Source organism: Thalassophryne amazonica, chromosome 4 (genome assembly GCF_902500255.1).
Source record: "Thalassophryne amazonica chromosome 4, fThaAma1.1, whole genome shotgun sequence".
Taxonomy (NCBI): Eukaryota; Metazoa; Chordata; class Actinopteri; order Batrachoidiformes; family Batrachoididae; genus Thalassophryne; species Thalassophryne amazonica.
The window spans coordinates 17,752,429-17,773,357 of NC_047106.1; the positions used below are offsets into that span (position 1 = coordinate 17,752,429).

The following is a 20,929-nucleotide window of genomic DNA, read 5'->3' on the forward strand; positions in this document are numbered from 1 at the left end:
ACAGGAATGTGGAAGGACAGATGATAATTGATTTTGCAAAAAGGATGGAAATGGCTGTGGTGAATACCTACTTTAAGAAACGGGCGAAGCATAGGGTGACCTGTAAGAGTGGAAAAAGGTACACACAGGTGGACTACATTCTTTGTAGGAGATGCAAGCGAAAAGAAACTGGAGACTGGTGGTTTGTTGGATGACTCTAGAGGTGAATAAGAGGAAGAGAGTGAGAGCTCAACAATGGATCAGATGATAGAAGCTGAAGGAGGAAGACTGTTGTGCGAAATTCAGTGAGCAGGTGAGATAAGCACTGGATGGAGGAGAAGCAATTTTGGACACCTGGAAAAGTACTTCAGCTGTGGTGAGAGAGACAGCTAGGAAGGTAATCAGAACTCAGAAGAAGTTTATTGCCATTGCCAATAAACAGGATTCACAGACTAGGAATTTGCTTTGGTATGATGGTGCAACATTAAACAGAGAGCAATATAAAATGCTAAGATAAAATATGTGCTAAAATAAGATAAAATATGAAACAGAAATCTGAAATATGAAAGGCTATGTGCAACGACACAAACAGAACATCAGTGCAGTGGGAGGAGCGCAATTAAAAACCAAAGTACATTGTCTAAAGTGACCCGTGATAAAATGATAAAGTGACAGAGTTAAGGTTAAGGTGACTGAGTTATGAAGTATTCATGAGTTTAACGGCAGAGGGGAAGAAACTGTTCTTATGGCGGGAGGTTCTGGTCCGGATGGACCGTAGCCTCCTGCCTGAGGGGAGTGGTTCGAATAGACCATGTGCAGGGTGAGAAGGGTCAGCTGTGATCCGACCTGCTCGGCCCAGAGTCGTGGTGAGATGGAAGGCTACAGCCGATCACCTTCTCAGCAGAGGCCACAATGCGCTGCAGTCTGTGTCTGTCCCTGGCTGTGGCCCCGGCGTACCACACCGTGATGGAGGAGCAGAGGATGGACTCGATGATGGCCGTGTAGAACTGCACCATCAGCTGGACAGGCAGCTTGGCCTTCTTCAGCTGCCGTAGGAAGTACATCCTCTGCTGGGCCTTGTTGATGAGGGAGCTGATGGTTGACTCCCACTTGAGGTCGTGGGTGATGGTGGTGCTGAGGAAGCAGTGACAGTCCACAGTGGTGATGGGGCTGTTGGTGAGGGCGAGGGAGGGTGGGGGGGCTGTGGCTTTCCTGAAGTCCACGATCATCTCCATTGTTTTCTGGGCGTTGAGCTCCAAGTTGTTGCTACTGCAGCAGGTCACCAGCCGGTCCACCTCCCTCCTGTAGGCAGACTCAACCCCATCTGAAATGAGTCCGATGAGGGTGGTGTCGTCCGCAAACATGATGAGCTTTGCGGAGTCATGGCTGGAGGTGCAGCAGTTAGTGTAGAGGGAGAAGAGCAGAGGGGAAAGGACACAACCCTGTGGAGATCCTGTGCTGAGAGCCCGAGTGTTCGAGACATTCTTTCCCAGCCTCACACGCTGACTCCGGTCCGTCAGGAAGTCTGTGATCCACCTGCAGGTGGAGTTGGGCACGTGGAGCAGAGAAAGCTTGTCCTGGAGCAAAGCCAGAAGGATGGTGTTGAATGCAGAGCTAAAGTCCACAAACAGGATCCTAGCGTAGGTTCCTGGGGAGTCCAGATGCTGCAGGATGGAGTGCAGGGCAAGGTTTATGGCTTCATCTACAGACCTGTTGGCTCTGTAGGCAAACTGCAGGGGGTCCAGGAGGGGGGTCGGTGATGGACTTCAGGTGGGATAAAACCAGGCATTCGAAGGTCTTTATGACTACAGACGTGAGAGCCACAGGCCTGTAGTCATTAAGTCCAGTGATGCGTGGTTTCTTGGGGACTGGAACTATGATGGAGGACTTGAAACAGACTGGAATGTGGCATGACTCCAGGGAGGTGTTGAAGATCCCCGTGAAGACTGGGGCCAGCTCATCAGCGCAGTGTCTCAGGGTGGCAGGAGAGACACAGTCTGGGTCCGGGGCCTTACTGGGTGTGACATCTGAACAGTGGAAGGAAGACAAGGTGGTGGTGGAACGAAGATGTTCAGGAAAGCATAAGGAGAAAGAAGTTGGTGAAAAAACTGGGATAGTCAGAGAGATGAAGAAAGTGGACCGGCGTACAAGGAGATGTGGCGTAAGGCGAAAAGAGAAGTGAAGAAGCTAAGGAAAAGGCATACTGCAAGCTGTACAAGAAGTTGAATAGTAAAGAAGGAGAAAAGGGCTTGTACCAACTGGCCAGACAAAGGGACAGAGCTGGAAAGGATGTGCAGCAGGTTAGGGTGGTAAAAGATGTGCACAGTAATGTGCTGACAAGTGAAATCCAGAATCAGGATCCGGATCAAAATTTAACTTTATATAGGCTTTGAAGTATTATGTCAAAACTACTTCACGGATCGGGGCTGTGAAATGAAAATTGTGAAATCCAAGGAAAATTTGCAGGGGGTCTGGGGGGCATAGGCCCCAAGGAGCCGGGGTCTCTGGCCCCATGGGATCCCAGAAACTAAATTAATTTTTTATCTAATTATAAAGTTTCAGCATCTCCTGGAACAAAAAGTCTCAAAATTAGTGCATATTTAAATGACCCTGTATTCAACCTTTCATTTGAACTGTCAATGATCATGTTGAAATAACAGAATATGACGTGGAAGTAGGACCTGGAATGATTTTCCTTTTAATTGTAAACCAAATTATGTATCAACTCTGAACAATTAAACTACATGAAATTCATGAAGAATGAAAAGACTATTACAGCATTTCAAAAACCACAGCTAAAGCTTCTAGAATATTTTGAAAATCATGGTAAAATATCAACGTGTAAATTCCTTTAAATCCACTCAAAGCCACAGTGTCTTTTTCCCATGAAAAAAGTCTACATTAATAAAAACTCACATTCTTGTGTAAATTCATGTAAATCCATTCAAAGCCACAGTCTTTTTTTCAATGAAAGAAAGTCTAGATTATTGAAAAAAGTCACATAATCTTGTCTAAAATCCTGTTTGAACAGCACAATGTTTATTTTCCAGAAACAGAAAAATTCTTACCGTGTTTCCTGAAGGCACAGTTCACTTTTCCCGTTTCTTTTATCTTTCAGGTGTGTTGATGAAGCCAGCGACAATTCCACGGATGCTTGTCCTTATCAGACTTTTTCCAGTCTTTCTCACCATCTTCTCCCCGTCCGACGTTGGTCCGTGACACAGACATGCTGCACAATTCTTCTTTTTAAAACTTTAGAACTCTAAAGGTTTGTGATAACCACATGCAACGTTTAGCTTAAGCGTCATGCAAGAGCCACACAGCGTCGCGGCAGCAACCAAGCAGTCCCGCTTTATGACAACTGACGCAACAGCCAGGATTTTTTCTCCTCGAAACTCTGTGGATCCGAGGACACTGATTTGTATCGTAACACACAGATCAGTGTCCGTGGACCACTGCGGACTTATTATACTTGTACGATGTCATAAAAACAGAACACTTTGCGATCGACATTTTAAAAACTCAATTACAGAGTTAAACACTAGCAAATGGCTATTCGCACGGCAACCGTGTGAATAACTCTCATTCCACTATTCACATGGCAAGACCCTGGTGGCGAAGTCGGGAACTATGAAGGTGCTGACACAGGAAATTCGTGCCATTTTTCGGCGGCCGTGTAAATAACTCTCATTCCACTATTTGCCCGGCAAGAAGTGTGAAAGATTTTCGCTTTGACGCTTCGCCACGCTCTTTTTGTTGTATGTATGATGAAATCGATTAGTGTATTGTAAAGAAGACATCTTCAGCTTCAAATTAAAAAAACATCATCACAATCGGACAAATATTAAAGGAATTATGACATCTTGAATGCATGCATGTTTGTTTATACAAGTAGTTCCAAGTTTTGCCACCAGAGTCTTGCCGTGCGAATAGTGAAATGAGAGTTATGGACACGGCCGCCATGCGAATAGGGTCGGCCTAAACACTAACACCCTCCCTCCCCATGATGAAATCCGCGGAATTTCACGGACCCACGGAGTTTTCACGGCCCTGTCAAGGATACTCACTAAATTTGCACCACAGATAGATATTAGGGCAGAGAAGACTCAACTGAATTTTGAAGGTGATCCGGATCTGGATCGGCGGACGTCACAAATCTCGGATTGCTCTTATTATGGTTATGCTGCTTTCTTGGCCAGGTCTCTCTTGCAAAATAGATTATAATCTCAATGAGACGTACCTCGCACAATAAGTAAAAATATCAATAAAGAATAAATAAGAGTTAGACGAGTCAAACTTGCCTTGTCTGTCCCCACAGCACAACACCATTTTTAGTCTTTGACTATAGTTTGAGAACTAAGCCTTAATCTCAGTCTATCTTCCTTAGTGCTGCTGCAGAAATCCGGACAATGCTCATCATCTCGCAGCGTTCTACCCGGTCTCTGGTTCCAACTGCGTCCAAAATTCCCCATCTTTTCTACTCTTGCTCTTATGTAAAAGGAGGCACAAGCCATCTGAACCCAACAAACATCGAAAGAGAGACTCATCTGGTTAAGAAATATTTACTTTGAAGATATACCTCAAGTGCCCTTTCTCTCCTTGTGGTTTTGATCTCAGTTTGCATTGGGCATGGCCAATTTCTGGTTTCAAGGCATGAGCTGAATTCAAGGTAATGCGATTTTGAAATTAACTTCAGAAAGCACTCAGTGGGGAGCTGCACTGGCTCCATTAGCGAGATGAACACTCTCAGCTTGCTAACGAGGTAGATAACATGACTAATTAGCAAGCTAATATCAGCAGCTTTTTCCCTTTGTCACTCACTTTGGTCAGGATTCAAAAGATTCAACACTACAGATTTGAAAAGCTGCTGAAGAAAATGCATTAGACTTTTGATTCATGAAAGGCTGTCTATATTAGATTCTGTCAGTGAGTGAACCTAAAAATACACAACTTTCAATATTTAGTTTTTTGTTTTGTCTGAAACAAGCATGACAATTAGTTACATGACATGCCGCTTCTGTGCTACTTTGACATGAATTCATTTGGGCAAATGCCAGCAGTTAGCTGTGTGACACAGTAATACAAAATTTAAAAAAATACAAAAAATAAATAGCAAGTGGTGGCCTGTCTAGAGTGTCCCCCTACATCTCACCTTGTGACAGCTGGGAAACCCTATGACCCATAACTGGAATAAGCAATTATGGAAAATGAATGAATAGCAAAAAGAGACACTTAGAGAGTACACACCTCCACCAAGACTCAGACAATCTCCTTTAAAGTCCAGAACACTCCTGTTTAATCTTGATCATTCATCTTTGAATAACACCAAGGACTTTTCCTTGCTCTGAGTTTGTCCGTCTTCTGGCTGTGATAATTCAACCAGGATCAAAGACTCAAGAGCCACATACTATAAGTATTGATAAATATATTACTGAACTTACAGCCTCACTGTCAACTGCTTGTATCCCATAAAACAGGTTCAACACAATTCTGATCAAAGATTAATACAGATCAAGGATCAAAGGCACAATCCGACAATCAAGGTGTCAGAATCACCGTCAAAGATGACAAGGAAATAGCTGTCCCTTGATCTGGTTCCACACCAAAATTTAAATCTGCTCCTCGATACCCCAAAGCCAACCTCTCCACCAAATTTCATTGAAAATCCACTCATATGCCTTTTGAAACATCAGAGGTCAGGTCTGGGAGTGTGCACTGGTGCTGCACATTGCAGCATCCATTACATTACAGAACCAGCTTGGGTCTTGCATGACGACCACCCAGACAGACAACTGGCCCACTCCCGCCTCTCAAAAGTAACCTTCTAATCTGCCATAGCCCAAAGAAACATGGAAATCCGTCAACCTTGTTCAGTTGTTAGAGTCATCATCACTGAGGCTCCTGTGTGCTGGATCATTCCCAGAAAAATGCACCACATGGCTCAAATGTCAAAGCTGATGTTCTCTCACAATGCAACTGCTACTCTTCATCTGAGTCCCCAAAATAATGTCATTAAGTGGTACCCAAAGATCTTCAGAAGAGACCAAGTACCAAAGATATCCAGCCGTCTCATTTAGTATCCAAGTCCCACAAACATACAGTACGTCAGGAAGCATAAGGACCCTAAAGACTTGGACCATCAGTCTGCTGCAAAGGTATCAGCAATGCTAAGCACCTCAGTGGAGCAACCTCATGACCCTGAGGACCCAAAGACACAAATGTCCATGCTGAGATACATTAATCTCACCACAGTTGGACAGTTGGACTCCCCACTCAGCTTCACAAATGGACATCCATGGAATCCACATATATCACGGCATCATCTGCAACTCTTTCCTGGCCAACAAAGGAGCTAGGCCATTGGTTTCTGCAACGCCACTTCACCTGCTATCAAAGCTTTTCCCCTTGATCCACATCCAGACCAAAATATAATCAGCTGTTGTTTGGCCCACGACCTACCTCACCACCAGTTTTAACGGACGTCTACTGATAATATTTGAAGATATTCTGCTGAGTAGCAAACAAAAAAAACCTTGCTCCATCCATTAACACTCAAACAACGCATCCACGGAGGTGTGCAATGTTGTGTACTGCTGTACGAGTACGTTTTGCCTAAAGTTATTATATCAATAAAAGCTCAACATGCACATAAGCACATGTAATGTGCACATTGCTGACATTTGTGGATCGAGCACTAGTTTGCTGATTCACTTCAGTCCATTCTGATGCCACATTAGTCACTGACATTTGAAGTTTTGTAAATGTGCATTATCCACTGAGCTAAAAATACACAGTTTGTCCATTAGGATATAGAGACAGCATTCCCCACAATCCTCTGTGGACCACGCAGAACCATCGACACTGCAAAACACAGCACTACAGAAGATTACTGCATCTAATCAGCCATCTATCTGCCAGAAATACTATTATCACAATATCTCCACTGGCAGTGTCATGCAGATCCAGTCATATCCAGAGTCAGTGCGCTGTAATTTCACGGTAATAAAGGCTAAGAATCTGATTAAGAAGCCTATATGAGACATGTGATGCTAGTGGGACACAGCAGAGTAATTACTGGGAAAATGCATAGTCCCATATTCCACTGGGGGAGAATGATGGCGAGTGAGAAAGAAAATCACAAATGAAGGCAAGCTAGAGAGGAAACATCTGAGCTGAAGTACATCAGAGTTAATTCAAATCCAGTTCAGGACACACTGCACATAATGCATAAGTGCTGTGTACAAATATCCTCCAACCTGCCATCTTTACTCTCTATGGTGCACCGGGTAACTCAGTGGGATAATGAGCTGGGCTGCCAATAGGTAGACCTGTGTTAAGACAAAGCATTTCATCTGCACTGCACTTACGAGAAGATTGCCGACAACAAATGAAAAGGGCGATATGTGGAGGTCAGCAGATATATCGAATGATATATCGATTATCGAGACAGGCCACTGTACTGCCTCAGTTTTAGCTGATAAGCAACTACTATGTAGGTCCTGTTGCCTATTTGTCTTGGTGCTCATCCCCGGATTCCCAACCATGAAGCGGATTCAAGTATATGACTCCCCCTGGATGTGACTCCAGTCTGTCATAGGTTACTTCCACCACCGAGCACAGTATACTGGTACAAAGACACAGACAGGGAGTTTGACTAAGAATCAAACTAAGTTCTACATATTGGTAGCCCAACACTTTGTTCCGCTGCTCTATCCTAGTCCACCCAGCTACAAATGGATACCAGCCTTGGCTGGGGAAGTAATCTATGTTGGGCTTGTGTACCATCCAGGGTAGGGATGGGAGTTGGTACAATTTTATTAAGATACATGCTATTAACGATTTGTTGGTCTAATTCTTTGCAAATCCCGATCAGTTTTTTGTGTGTGGAAAATGTAGGCCGTCAGGTTTTCCCTATCATTGTAGCTTGTTGCTTGTCACAGTTTGATGTCATGACGCCAGATGTGACATTATGAAACATATATTTTTTGCAGCACAGAAGTGTCAGAATAACATGGCGGTATTCATAAGAGGCAATGAAAATGTCTGAGGCATATCGTTCTGATGGACTGAAAAATGTGGAACTGGTCGTAGACTCTTATCTGCTTGACTCTATGGAATCTGTGAATAAGCAGTGGCATCAAAGGGGCTCAGGGCAGGACTTACTTCATTCATCCCTCCTTCCCTCCATCTTCAGTGTCATTTCAGTGTCACTCATATCTGTGTTTCACATCAGCATCGCCTCATATCACAGACTTCAATTCGGCCATTCCAAGATGAACGTCATTAAGATCTAATTAAGATGTTAGACACTTGTGAACTCTGTATCAGCCACTGTTAATTCGTTCTTCAGCATACAACTCAATATGTGTTTGTTAAGAATCCACTGTGGCAGAAACAGAAGACCAGAATGGGAACACGGCTGCATGTGCACCGGGGGAATTCCCTATGACCGCCTGCATCACTGCTTATCAACAGGTTAAGTCGCTGATATATGTTGTACATAAATAGAAGCTCCGTCAGTTAGTTTATTGTCCTCGTGGAGCAGTGTCGGGATGACAGAAGATTAATCTTTTGGCTCCCGGCCTCTGGAGATGATATCCTTTTGTGGTGTGTGTGTTGCCAGTTACAGCATGTAGCACCTTACACATAGGAAACACTGCAGACGGCAAAGAGGAAAATAGAAAGAAATACGTGCTTTCAAGTCTGTTATACAAAGCAAATGAAAAATGTAGCTGCCAGTGCTTACTTGCAAAGTTCATTTTTTTTGTTGTTGTTTGTTAATTTTACAACCATTGTAACATTAAAACATCATCAGCCAATCCTCTGAGCCTTTGTCATTTTGTCTCCTGCACACCACTCACAATTGATTCAAAAGGCTTAAACAAATTATCACATTAACCATTAAAGAATTACACCCATTATTATACACAAAAGTAACTGAAAAAAGTAACAATTACAACTATCAGGATAATTGTTACTACTTGAATTAAAATTTATTGCAGTCAACGACTGTTGGAAGCCTGGAACTCACTGTTATTGCCAAATACTGGGTTTATTCTCTTGAGATGTCTTACTGGGACTTTACGCCACCCTCCATCGGTCACTGCTTGTTTGCGGGTCTTTCTGCCTTCAGTTTTGTCCAGTAAATTAAAAGTATGCTCTATCGGCTGAAGTTCATTGACTGGCATGGCCATTGATGAATAGTCCATTTTTTTTTTGCCTTGAGAAGCTTTTGTGTTGCCTTGGTTGTACTTTTTGGATCATTATCCACCTGTGACACTGCATCCTATCATTTTAGATTCAATCCTGTCAGACTCTGAATTTGAGCGGATAGTATAGTCCTATATGCTTCAGAATTCATTATGCTAATTCCAGCAACAATCGCATCATCAAAAACAATACTTCACCTTAAAATCACATTAGCTCCAGAGACAGCAAACCCACAACTTGCCATTCATTTTCAGAGTGGGCGTTTTGTAGAGACAAGAGACAGCAGTCGCTAGGCAGGGCCAAAACAGCCCAGAAATCTATTTTATGTGAATGCTGAGGGACGTGACATGGCGACTGTCAATCACAGTAAAAATACAACGTGGCACCAACTGATCAAACAAAAACATGCAGACACAGCTCATTTCTGTATAAATCTGTTTGGTACTTTTTTTTCTTATATCTTTCTTTTCCTTATATGTTTTGGAAACGTAAGCAAAAAATAAATATAAAAATGCTGTTTTTGGAACCCGATAACACCTCAAGTGATTTATAAGATATTATACAGAGGTTCGCATGCTAGCTAGCGATACAGGAACGTCACTGTGAAAGATGTTGGACTGAAGCAAATCAAGTGAACAATGGTTCCATTAAGCAGACAAGCACAGAAGACAAACTCATAGTTTTCCAACCTTTATAATCTATCATTAAACACTGTGTACATTAACGCCAAGTAACTACGAGCTGGTCACGGCCTGAGAACACCCATTAAGTGATAAACGTCACCTGTTTGTCACCCTCAATTCTAGCTAATGTGACTGTAGGGTCACTGTGCTCATGTGCAATGTGGAATCAAGAATGTTGAAGCCAAATAAATTACTCTCATGAGATGCTGTTTTTTGATGAATTTATGCATTATATGGAGTATATGGATGGTCAAGAACCTCCTCAGAAAAACCTCCAAAACAAAACATGGTAACAATTGCAATTTTCACACTTACCTGCCATCCTGTGCTGGACTAACCTAATTTGCATGCTTCCTTATTTCCCTCCTGATGTGATTCAATTTATTCAGCAGCCATGTTCCTGACAAAGTGTAAAACGTGTGTCAAAATGATTACAGCCACGGGCTGTAACACCGCATCCACAGCGATCAATGGCAAAACCCCCTTTTTCCCCTTTATGCTTGTATATTTTGAATCCTATGTAACCATTTGCAACTGTTAGGAATTATATGAACACATAAGGCATTTGTAAAAAATATAAAAAAAATAAGCATTTGCGATCTAATCTAGTCATTTGGCACATGTTATTAAATTGTTAAAAAGCTCTAACATCGACAGAAATGTAATTACTCTGAAAGCAGAATGCAGGTAAATTAGTGAGTCTAACCTGCCAAGCACAAACATGAAAGCTGGAGTCTTTAAGCTGACCCTGACAAATCGGAAATCTATCCAGGAAGCTTTGCTGCCTTCCACTTAGCGCATGATGGGACAGACTACCTGCAGTGTTTCCTTGATTCCAAATATTAAAAATGGTGCATTACACACAAAGGCTCACCTGTAATGTTGCATGCTCTGAGGATTCTAAATATAAATGACATAATCCAACCTTTGATAACGACCGCAGAACACAAGCTGCCAGAGGGGATGTGCATCTCTAAATTACAACCAGCAGATGTTGATACGCAGAAGACCACATTCACTTTGGCAATTTAGTATTTACAGACTACTGAAGCAATACTCCACAGTAAATGTAATTATAGCAACATGCTGCTAAGCAATGTGGTATCATTAAGTTAACTGCCTATTACAGTCTACACAAACTTTACAGCCTGTCTGAAAGCTGTTTGTCTCCAACAGCTGCAGGTGACAAACAGAAAAGTAGAACAGACTTTGTTGTGTGCTCCACAAAGGCTTCAACTTCAAGGCTGTATTATGTCCCTGAAGGGCAAATAATGTGCAGGCCAGCAGTAAAGATTAAATGCACTAGAAACATTCATATTAAGCTGCAAATATTAACAAAACACCTTGTCTAATGATTGCGATCTTTATGTTGTATTCAACAATTAAAGTCTTTATCCTGTTATACGTTACATTCATACATTTTAGCAATAAATATTTTCCAGGAATTCCCAGATTTTTTTTTTTTTTTTTGAGGTGTTGTGTATTACTATTTACATCAGACACTCTTACCCCCTGGTCATTAATATTCTCTCCAACAAGCCCAGATACCTGATGGAGGGGTCTCATTTCAACTGCTTGTATCCGCGACCTTATTTCTTTGGTCATTACCCAAAGTTCATGACCATAGGTGAGGATAGGAGTGCAAATCGACCTGTAAATTCAGTCTCGCCTTGTGGCTCAGCTCTTTTTTCACCTCGACTGTATGGTACAGTGTCCGTACAACATCAGGCCCCACTACAATCCAGCTATTGATCTCATGCTACCATTTACCCCCACTCATCAACAACACCTCAAGATAGTTAAACTCCTTCACTTGGGGCAATACATTTTTAAATCAAATAATCAAATAATTATTTATGAATGAAAACGATTCAACTTCAGTTGGCTGTAGCCTCTCAAAAATAAGGAGTTGCATCAAAATAGGCTGTAGACTGGATATTTCCTTTGATAATTTGGGGGGACACATCAAACTGCTACCTGTTTACATAATAAATACAATAATTTATATAGACACATTATAATGTACACAGCCTTTTTGTTAATGACACAAAGTCTAAATAAAAGTATTTATTCCCTGTCTGTACAAAGCAAGAGGTGACAGCTTTGGCTGCTTTGCGACGGGGACTTCAATGAGCATGTCACCTCCTCTATGACTTTGCCTGACATGACAAACTAAGGACCCCACATGAGGATACTTGAGGATGTACCAAACTTGTGTGGGCACATCCGATTCCCATTTATGAATTACTGAGTGCCAGAAGTTTCCCAAAACATTTACATTACTCTGATCCAGCTGGCTCATCTTCACAGAATTTTTATCTTGTCAACCACTTCACAAAGCTTAGATACAGATGGATCACAAATCAAATGAAACACCAACACCAAGAGCCCATCTTATACATGACGCAAAGCAGAACACAACCAGGTACAAGTGTTACGGCAAGATCAAAACCAATACAGCTGGAATTTTAGTGCCTCGCAACCATGTTGTGTAACTACCAAATGTATCTACACTTATGTGTGTGCCAATAGGTGCACTGGTCTTGAGGTGCGGTCAGGAGCAGTATTGGTGCATTGCTACTGTGAGAGAGCAGAAAGTCATAGTGCCGTACTCGTATATCACTGAAAACTGGTCTAAAATTGAATGCAGAGTTTTTCTGTTATATTTTTTTTACAGTGGAATATTCAGATAGAACCCGTGACACACTGGTGTCCTGTCCATTGTGTACCCTGCCCCATACCCTATGACTGCTGTGATAGGCGCCAGCCCTCAACCACTGTAATAATAATAATAATAATAATAATAATTTACAATGTACCTTTCATTAATAAAAATCTCAAAGTGCTACAGGAAAAAAAATAAAACCAATGATAAACAAGAGATTAAAAACTGAAAATCTTAAGATAAAATGTCAGCAGAATAGAATAAAACCAAAATAATATAATAAAATGGAATAAAAAGACTAAGACAATGCAACAGATTCAAATGATTGAGAGCTGTGATAGGCCTGTCTAAACAAGTATGTCTTGAGGCTTTTTTACAAAAGCTTCAACAGTTTGTGGACCTCTCAGATGGTCAGGGAGGAAGTTCCAAATATGAGGGGCAGCTGACAGAAGTCTTTGAGGTATGCGGGGGCATTGCCATGGATGCATTGGTGACTCTTTACTGCAGTAAGCGGGTGAAGCAAATGAATGAATGAATATTCAGACATATATCAAAATTCAGCAATGGAAGATGGCCCTAAATGTCTTAGTAAGGTTTTGGACCAGCACGTGCCACCAGAACAGCGTCAGTTTCAGCAGTGATTCTACACATCAGTGGACCTCTGCTGAAGAGATGTGTAGACAGAACACCATTCTTCAAAAGCTGTTCCATCATTTGGTGCTTGATGATGGTGGCAGAGAAGGCTGTCAAACATGTTGGCCATAGCATATCACTCAAATCATGCTGACACTCACCAAACTGACTCCTCATGACCTACAGACGGGGGCATATCATTGTTTCCTAATATTTATTTAGGGAGCCTCTTTAATTTGTCCCCATCTACATCTCCATAAAATGTTGTTTAACGATGTTAGAAGTAAGCAGTTCATAGATTATTTACAACCCCAATTCCAATGAAGTTGGGATGTTGTGTAAAATGTAAATAAAAACAGAATACAATGATTTCCAAATCCTCTTCAACCTATATTCAATTGAATACACCACAAAGACAAGATATTTAATGTTCAAACTGATAAACTTTATTGTTTTGTGCAAGTATGTTTACCACTGTGTTGCATCACCTTTCCTTCTAACAACACTTAATAAGCATTTGGGAACTGAGGACACTAATTGTTGACGCTTTATAGGTGGAATTCTTTCCCATTCTTACTTGATGTATGACTTCAGTTGTTCAACAGTCCGGGGTCTCCGTTGTCGTATTTTGCGTTTCATAATGGGCCACACATTTTCAATGGGCAATAACTCTGGATTTCAGGCAGGCCAGTCTAGTACCTGCACTCTTTTACTATGAAGCCACACTATTGTAACATGTGCAGAATGTGGCTTGGCATTGTCCTGCTGAAATAAGCAGTGACGTCCCTGAAAAAGACGTTGCTTGGATGGCAGCAAGTGTTGCTCCAAAACATGGATGTACATTTCATCATTAATGGTGCCATCACAGATGTGTAAGTTGCCCATGCCATGGGCACTAACACACCCACGGACCAACACAGATGCTGACTTTTGAACTGGCTCATCAGACCACAGCACACTTTTCCACTTTGCGTCTGTCCATTTCAAATGACCTCAGAGAAGGTGGCGGTGTTTCTGGATGTTGTTGATGTATGGCTTTCACTTTGCATGGTAGAGTTTTAACTTGCACTTGTAGATGTAGCGAGGAACTGTGTTAACTGACAATGGTTTTATCAAGTGTTCCTGAACCCACGCGGTAAGATCCTTTACACAATAATGTTGGTTTTTAATGCAGTGCCACCTGAGGGATCGAAGGTCACGGGCATTCAATGTTGGCTTTTGGCCTTGCTGCTTACGTGTAGAAAGTTCTCCAGATTCTCTGAATCTTCTGATTATATTATGGACTGTAGATGATGGAATCCCTAAATTCCTTGCAATTGAACATTGAGAAACACTGTTCTTAAACTGTTGGACAATTTTTTTCACACAGTTGTTCACACAGTGGTGATCCATGCCCCCTTTGCTTGTGAACGGCTGAGCCTTTTGGGGATGCTCCTTTTATACCCTATTATGACACTCACAATTAGTGTCCTTAGTTCCCAAACACTTATTGAGTGTTGTTAGAAGGAAAGGTGATGACACAGTGGTAAACATGCCACTCTGTCCCAGCATTTTGTTACAGGCATCCATTTCAAAATGAGCAAATATTTGCACAAAAACAATAAAGTTTATCAATTTGAACATTAAATATTTTGTCTTTGTGGTGAACTTCCCAACTTCACTGGAATTGGGGTTGTACTTGCAAATTACCAGAACATATAAAAGAAGTTGGTACATTAAACACTGCATGACAAGTTAACCCTGTGAGATTCAGAATCCAAGCATGGCTAAGATGCTGCCAAATTGTCTTATGCCAATTTTGAATGCGTTTCCATGCTATGTTTATGAGTGTGTCTGCATCCAAGTACAACAAGTATAATTACTGGAGGGATTTCTACAAAATTTCATACACATCTACAGAGAGCACAGATTAAAAAAAATAGCCTTTTGGCTAACTGCAATGCATTTACAGAAATAATTATTTATGACTGCTTTTCCACAATGAACTGGCTAGGTTTTATGAGTTTTCATCACATTGCACTTTGCATTAGTCAGTACTTGTGGTTGTCTGATATTAAAAGGGATAAAACACAAAACAAAACATGATTTTCAGAACTGTAGAAAACCCAAAACAAGGTGAAAGAAGTAAGGAGAAACAAACTGTGACCTTTGTCCATCAGTGAGGTCAGGTTATGTCAGGCACCACATCCACCATACTACAGAACACCACAGAACCGGTCCATCACCATCTCTCACATCTAATCATCTACCTGCCCCATCCAGGTGGAACATGGGTTTCACCTTGGTCTTCCTCAGCTACCAGGGTCCTCAAAACTCAACAATGCATGTTGCATGCTGCACCTGCATGCTGGTTCATGCCCAGAGAAAGGTGCAAAATGGCCAAAAAGACATAGCTGGCCTTCACTCACAATGCAAGCGATACTCGTTCTTTTTGTGACCTGGTAACTGTTCATTTAACACAAAGTCATTTCAGCGGGACCCAAGGATCCTCCAAGCAAAATTAATACCTAATATATTTAGTCATCCCCTTAAGACACTGGGTAGCATCCCAGTCTTAGAACCATACAGCAAGGCAGAAAATATTGAGACTCAAAGATTTAGACCTTCATTCTCCTTCAAAGGTATCTGTCCAGTGACATCATGACTCATTGTCCGAGTTATGTCTCATGACATGAACATCACTACCGAGATAAGTGAAGATTTCCTCAAGTACGACACTTTCACTACGCACACTTATGATGGCCAAGTCAAGGAAGTCAAAGAAACCTGGACCTTTATCTTGATAAAGGCAACTGTTTGTTGTGATTTGGCGCTATATAAATAAAATTGATTGATTGATTGATTGATTGATCCAGGACAATCACAAACCCAGACACCGAATCAGAATCCACGATGGTTTACTCCCAGAACAGAACGAGAGGACACACGGATAGTAGAAGTGGAAAAGAGACTTGCATGCACCGATTTGTGATTTAAACAAAAATATACAATTGTTACATAAGCATATCATAAATATCCCAAACCATCTCAAGATTGATGTGCAGACTCTGAGCGATCTGGGCAAAGAAACAGACCATAACCACCCACAGGGCCGCAGACTGTGTTCACATCCAAAGAGGGCAACCTCAGCTGATACCATGTCTAAATTAAGGTGGCAGAAGCGTCCACAGGAGGTACTCTGTCCACAGAACTGTACAACCAGTCAGACATTTACCTCTGAATTCTAAAAATAGCTGATGCGGCAGAGTGGTCACACATAAGACAAAGTGACAAGCAGGTCAGGAAGGTGGATACAGCTGCACTGCATCGCACTCCTGATGCACTGTGGGCGGACACCTTAAAGCGCCATGTGTGGCACATATGTGGGCACACACACACTCGAATACATTATATTTTCTGGAGTATAAATCTTAGGGATTTTACAAGTTTTAGAAGGTCCTGCGAATTACACTCCAACACACTCACTCTCTCTTCACAATTCATTTTTCATAGGCTGGAAAATATGGATATGTGTAATTACTTCCAACATCTGGTAAAGGCTGAACTTGTATTTCATCAGACTTGAGCTGCCACAAAGTGAGTGGGCTTTAGAACAGACTGACTCTGGGAAACAGGCTTTTCCCATTGTAGCTAATCAGAGATGAGCGCTCATCGTTACATCAGCCAGCGGCAGCGTGTCTGTCTGACTGGTAGGTGGATTATTCCGAAAGTCCTGTAAAGGAAAATGAAGAAGGGGAAAACAAATTAAAATTTTGATGTGATCAAGATCCAGGTGCTGATTACTGAGGGGTTTTTATTCTCCAAACTTTAAAGGTATAAAAGAATGATTTTTCTTTTTTTATTATTATTTCATGCAGTTGTTTTTGAGAAAATGAAAAATGATCTGGTGTGAAAAATATGATGCGAGTCCCAATATCGTCAGCAATGTCAGTCTGGCCTTGGCTACATTGTGTGTTCTCCGAGTCCCTCTGTATAGTTTCCTGAAACTGCCTCCCCTCCCTTCCTCCCCTTTAGAGGGATTAAAGGGGGAAAGATTAAATCAGAATGATCTGAGGAAAATCAAAGTCCAGCATAAATGAATGTTGAAGGTGGAGATGAGACGGCAGTAAAACAAAATTACGAGGACAAAACCATGACTGATCCAGGCAGAGAATGAGAAAAGAAGACAGAGGGAGGGAGGGAGGAGAGGGAGAGAAAAAGGGGAGAATGAGGGCAACAGATGAGCTGGACGCTCACTGGTTTGAAATATAAGCAAATCTGATATTGATAATCTGCTGTTGGCGCATCGCATATAACACAGAAAATGTGTGTTCCTTTCCAGGAATATATTAGGAAATAATCACTGGACGTAGACGGTTTTCTCCTCCTAATGCATGAGTCACTTCATTTCAAGTCACATTCCCATCACACTGACATCATACGCACTGCCTTCCACAGACAACATCCAGCAAGGAAAAAAAGCCCAGTAAAATATGAGTCGAACTACAGTCACTGGACATCTGACAGGCAGGCGTAAACTGGGGAGACGTGATGCAGCGGATACACGGGATGATGCTGAGACAGATGTTTTCATTAATGCCGTTAGATAATCCTTTAATTCCCTGAAAAACAACATCATTACGGCTATTTCTGGGAACACATCTCGTCTAATTGTGGTAACGGTCACAAGCTGGAGCCAGGGGTCATTTTTAAAAAGGCTAACAGTTTTAGCAAGATTCAGCTGCGAAGTGCACAACAGAGCAAAAGAGTGCGTCATAAAGAGCTGCAATCCAGATTAGTCAATAAAACTGGGATATACAAGCAGTTATTCCGAGGTTTTCAGGACTGAGGTTAAATGCAAAGACGAAACTTATCAACAGAAACACATCAAACCTTTCAAAACAGAAAAATAAAATATTTTGACAAAGTGGTTATTAGATCTGTAACTCAGCCACATGGGGTGTGCAGCCAGTACATTCTGAGTGCCGGTCCCAAGCCCGGATAAATGAGGAGGGTTGCGTCAGGAAGGGCATCTGGCGTAAAACAAGCCAACCCAACTATGCAGACTCAGAATCGAATTCCCATACCGGATCGGTCGCAGCCGGGTTAACAACGTCCGCCACCGGTGCTATTGCCCAACAGGGTGGCGGTGGAAATTGGGCTACTCCTGGGCGAAGACGACGAAGAAGAGGAGGAAAACGTTGCCACGAACAGCGGGAGAAGAAGAAAACTAGAAGGGTGGAAATGAGAGTGGGGACCAAATACCGCCTTTCAGTGATGCCGGTATTTGGTTAGACTCTTTCTCTCAGATTGTTCTGTCTGAGTTATTTTCATTAGTTACTTCATCCAAACCATCAACATGTCTATTAGACCCCATTCCTACCAGGCTGCTCAAGGAAGCCCTACCATTATTTAATGCTTCGATCTTAAATATGATCAATCTATCTTTATTAGTTGGCAATGTACCACAGGCTTTTAAGGTGGCAGTAATTAAACCATTACTTAAAAAGCCATCACTTGACCCAGCTATCTTAGCTAATTATAGGCCAATCTCCAACCTTCCTTTTCTCTCAAAAATTCTTGAAAGGGTAGTTGTTAAACAGCTAACTGATCATCTGCAGAGGAATGGTCTATTTGAAGAGTTTCAGTCAGGTTTTAGAATTCATCATAGTACAGAAACAGCATTAGTGAAGGTTACAAATGATCTTCTTATGGCCTCAGACAGTGGACTCATCTCTGTGCTTGTTCTGTTAGACCTCAGTGCTGCTTTTGATACTGTTCACCATAAAATTTTATTACAGAGATTAGAGCATGCCATAGGTATTAAAGGCACTGCGCTGTGGTGGTTTGAATCATATTTATCTAATAGATCACAATTTGTTCATGTAAATGGGGAATCTTCTTCACAGACTAAGGTTAATTATGGAGTTCCACAAGGTTCTGTGCTAGGACCAATTTTATTCACTTTATACATGCTTCCCTTAGGCAGTATTGTTAGACGGCATTGCTTAAATTTTTATTGTTACGCAGATGATACCCAGCTTTATCTATCCATGAAGCCAGAGGACACACACCAATTAGCTAAACTGCAGGATTGTCTTACAGACATAAGGACATGGATGACCTCTAATTTCCTGCTTTTAAACTCAGATAAAACTGAAGTTATTGTACTTGGCCCCACAAATCTTAGAAACATGGGGTCTAACCAGATCCTTACTCTGGATGGCATTACCCTGGCCTCTAGTAATACTGTGAGAAATCTTGGAGTCATTTTTGATCAGGATATGTCATTCAAAGCGCATATTAAACAAATATGTAAGACTGCTTTTTTGCATTTACACAATATCTCTAAAATTAGAAAGGTCTTGTCTCAGAGTGATGCTGAAAAACTAATTCATGCATTTATTTCCTCTAGGCTGGACTATTGTAATTCATTATTATCAGGTTGTCCTAAAAGTTCCCTGAAAAGCCTTCAGTTAATTCAAAATTCTGCAACTAGAGTACTGATGGGGACTAGAAGGAGAGAGCATATCAGGCTTCTCTCCTGTGGAACCAGCTCCCAATTCAGATCAGGGAGACAGACACCCTCTCTACTTTTAAGATTAGGCTTAAAACTTTCCTTTTTGCTAAAGCTTATAGTTAGGGCTGGATCAGGTGACCCTGAACCATCCCTTAGTTATGCTGCTATATACTTAGACTGCTGGGGGGTTCCCATAATGCACTGAGTGTTTCTTTCTCTTTTTGCTCTGTATGCACCACTCTGCATTTAATCATTAGTGATTGATCTCTGCTCCCCTCCACAGCATGTCTTTTTCCTGGTTCTCTCCCTCAGCCCCAACCAGTCCCAGCAGAAGACTGCCCCTCCCTGAGCCTGGTTCTGCTGGAGGTTTCTTCCTGTTAAAAGGGAGTTTTTCCTTCCCACTGTCACCAAGTGCTTGCTCACAGGGGGTCGTTTTGACCATTGGGGTTTTTACGTAATTATTGTATGGCCTTGCCTTACAATATAAAGCGCCTTGGGGCAACTGTTTGTTGTGATTTGGCGCTATATAAATAAAATTGATTGATTGATTGATTGACTTTGAATGTTGGTAGTATGACTGGTAAAGGGAGAGAGCTGGCTGATATGATGGAGAGGAGAAAGGTAGACATATTGTGTGTGCAAGAGACCAAGTGGAAGGGAAGTAAGAGCAGGAGCATTGGCGGTGGGTACAAGTTGTTGTACCATGGTGAGGACAGGAAGAGAAATGGTGTTGGGGTCATTTTAAAGGAAGAGTATGTTAAAAGTGTGTTGGAGGTTAAGCGAGTGTCTGACAGGGTGATGAGTGTGAAGTTGGAAATTGAAGGGGTGATGATGAATATCATCAGTGCATATGCCCCACAGGTAGGTTGTGAGATGAAGGAGAAAGAAGATTTCTGGAGTGTGTTAGATGAGGTGGTGGAGAGTGTGCCCAAGCATGAAAGAGTGGTGATAGGAGCGGACTTCAGTGGGCATGTTGGTGAAGGGAACATAGGTGATGAGGAAGTAATGGGTAGATATGGTATCAAGGATAGGAATGGGGAAGGACAGATGGTAGTTGATTTTTGCAAAAAGGATGGAAATGGCTGTGGTGAATACCTACTTTAAGAAAAGGGAGGAGCACAGGGTAACATATAAGAGTGGAGGAAGGTGCACACAGGTGGACTACATTCTTTATAGCAGATGCAAGCTAAAAGAAATCACAGACTGTAAGGTGGTAGCAGGAGAGAGTGTCACTAGACAGCATAGGATGGTTGTTTGTAG

The 20,929-nt window shown here is 41.8% G+C and overlaps 1 protein-coding gene and 1 long non-coding RNA gene across 4 annotated transcripts in view; one reads left to right on the top strand and one right to left on the bottom strand.

The window, feature by feature from the left end:
- Nucleotides 1–20,929, bottom strand: part of dph1 (diphthamide biosynthesis 1) — a 275,495-nt gene that overhangs the window by 149,232 nt on the left and 105,334 nt on the right. The window lies entirely within an intron of this gene.
- LOC117509458 lies at nucleotides 104–20,912 on the top strand. The gene is made up of 3 exons (XR_004560413.1): nucleotides 104–178; nucleotides 2,306–2,309; nucleotides 20,880–20,912. It is a non-coding gene; the product is annotated as an uncharacterized LOC117509458 (long non-coding RNA).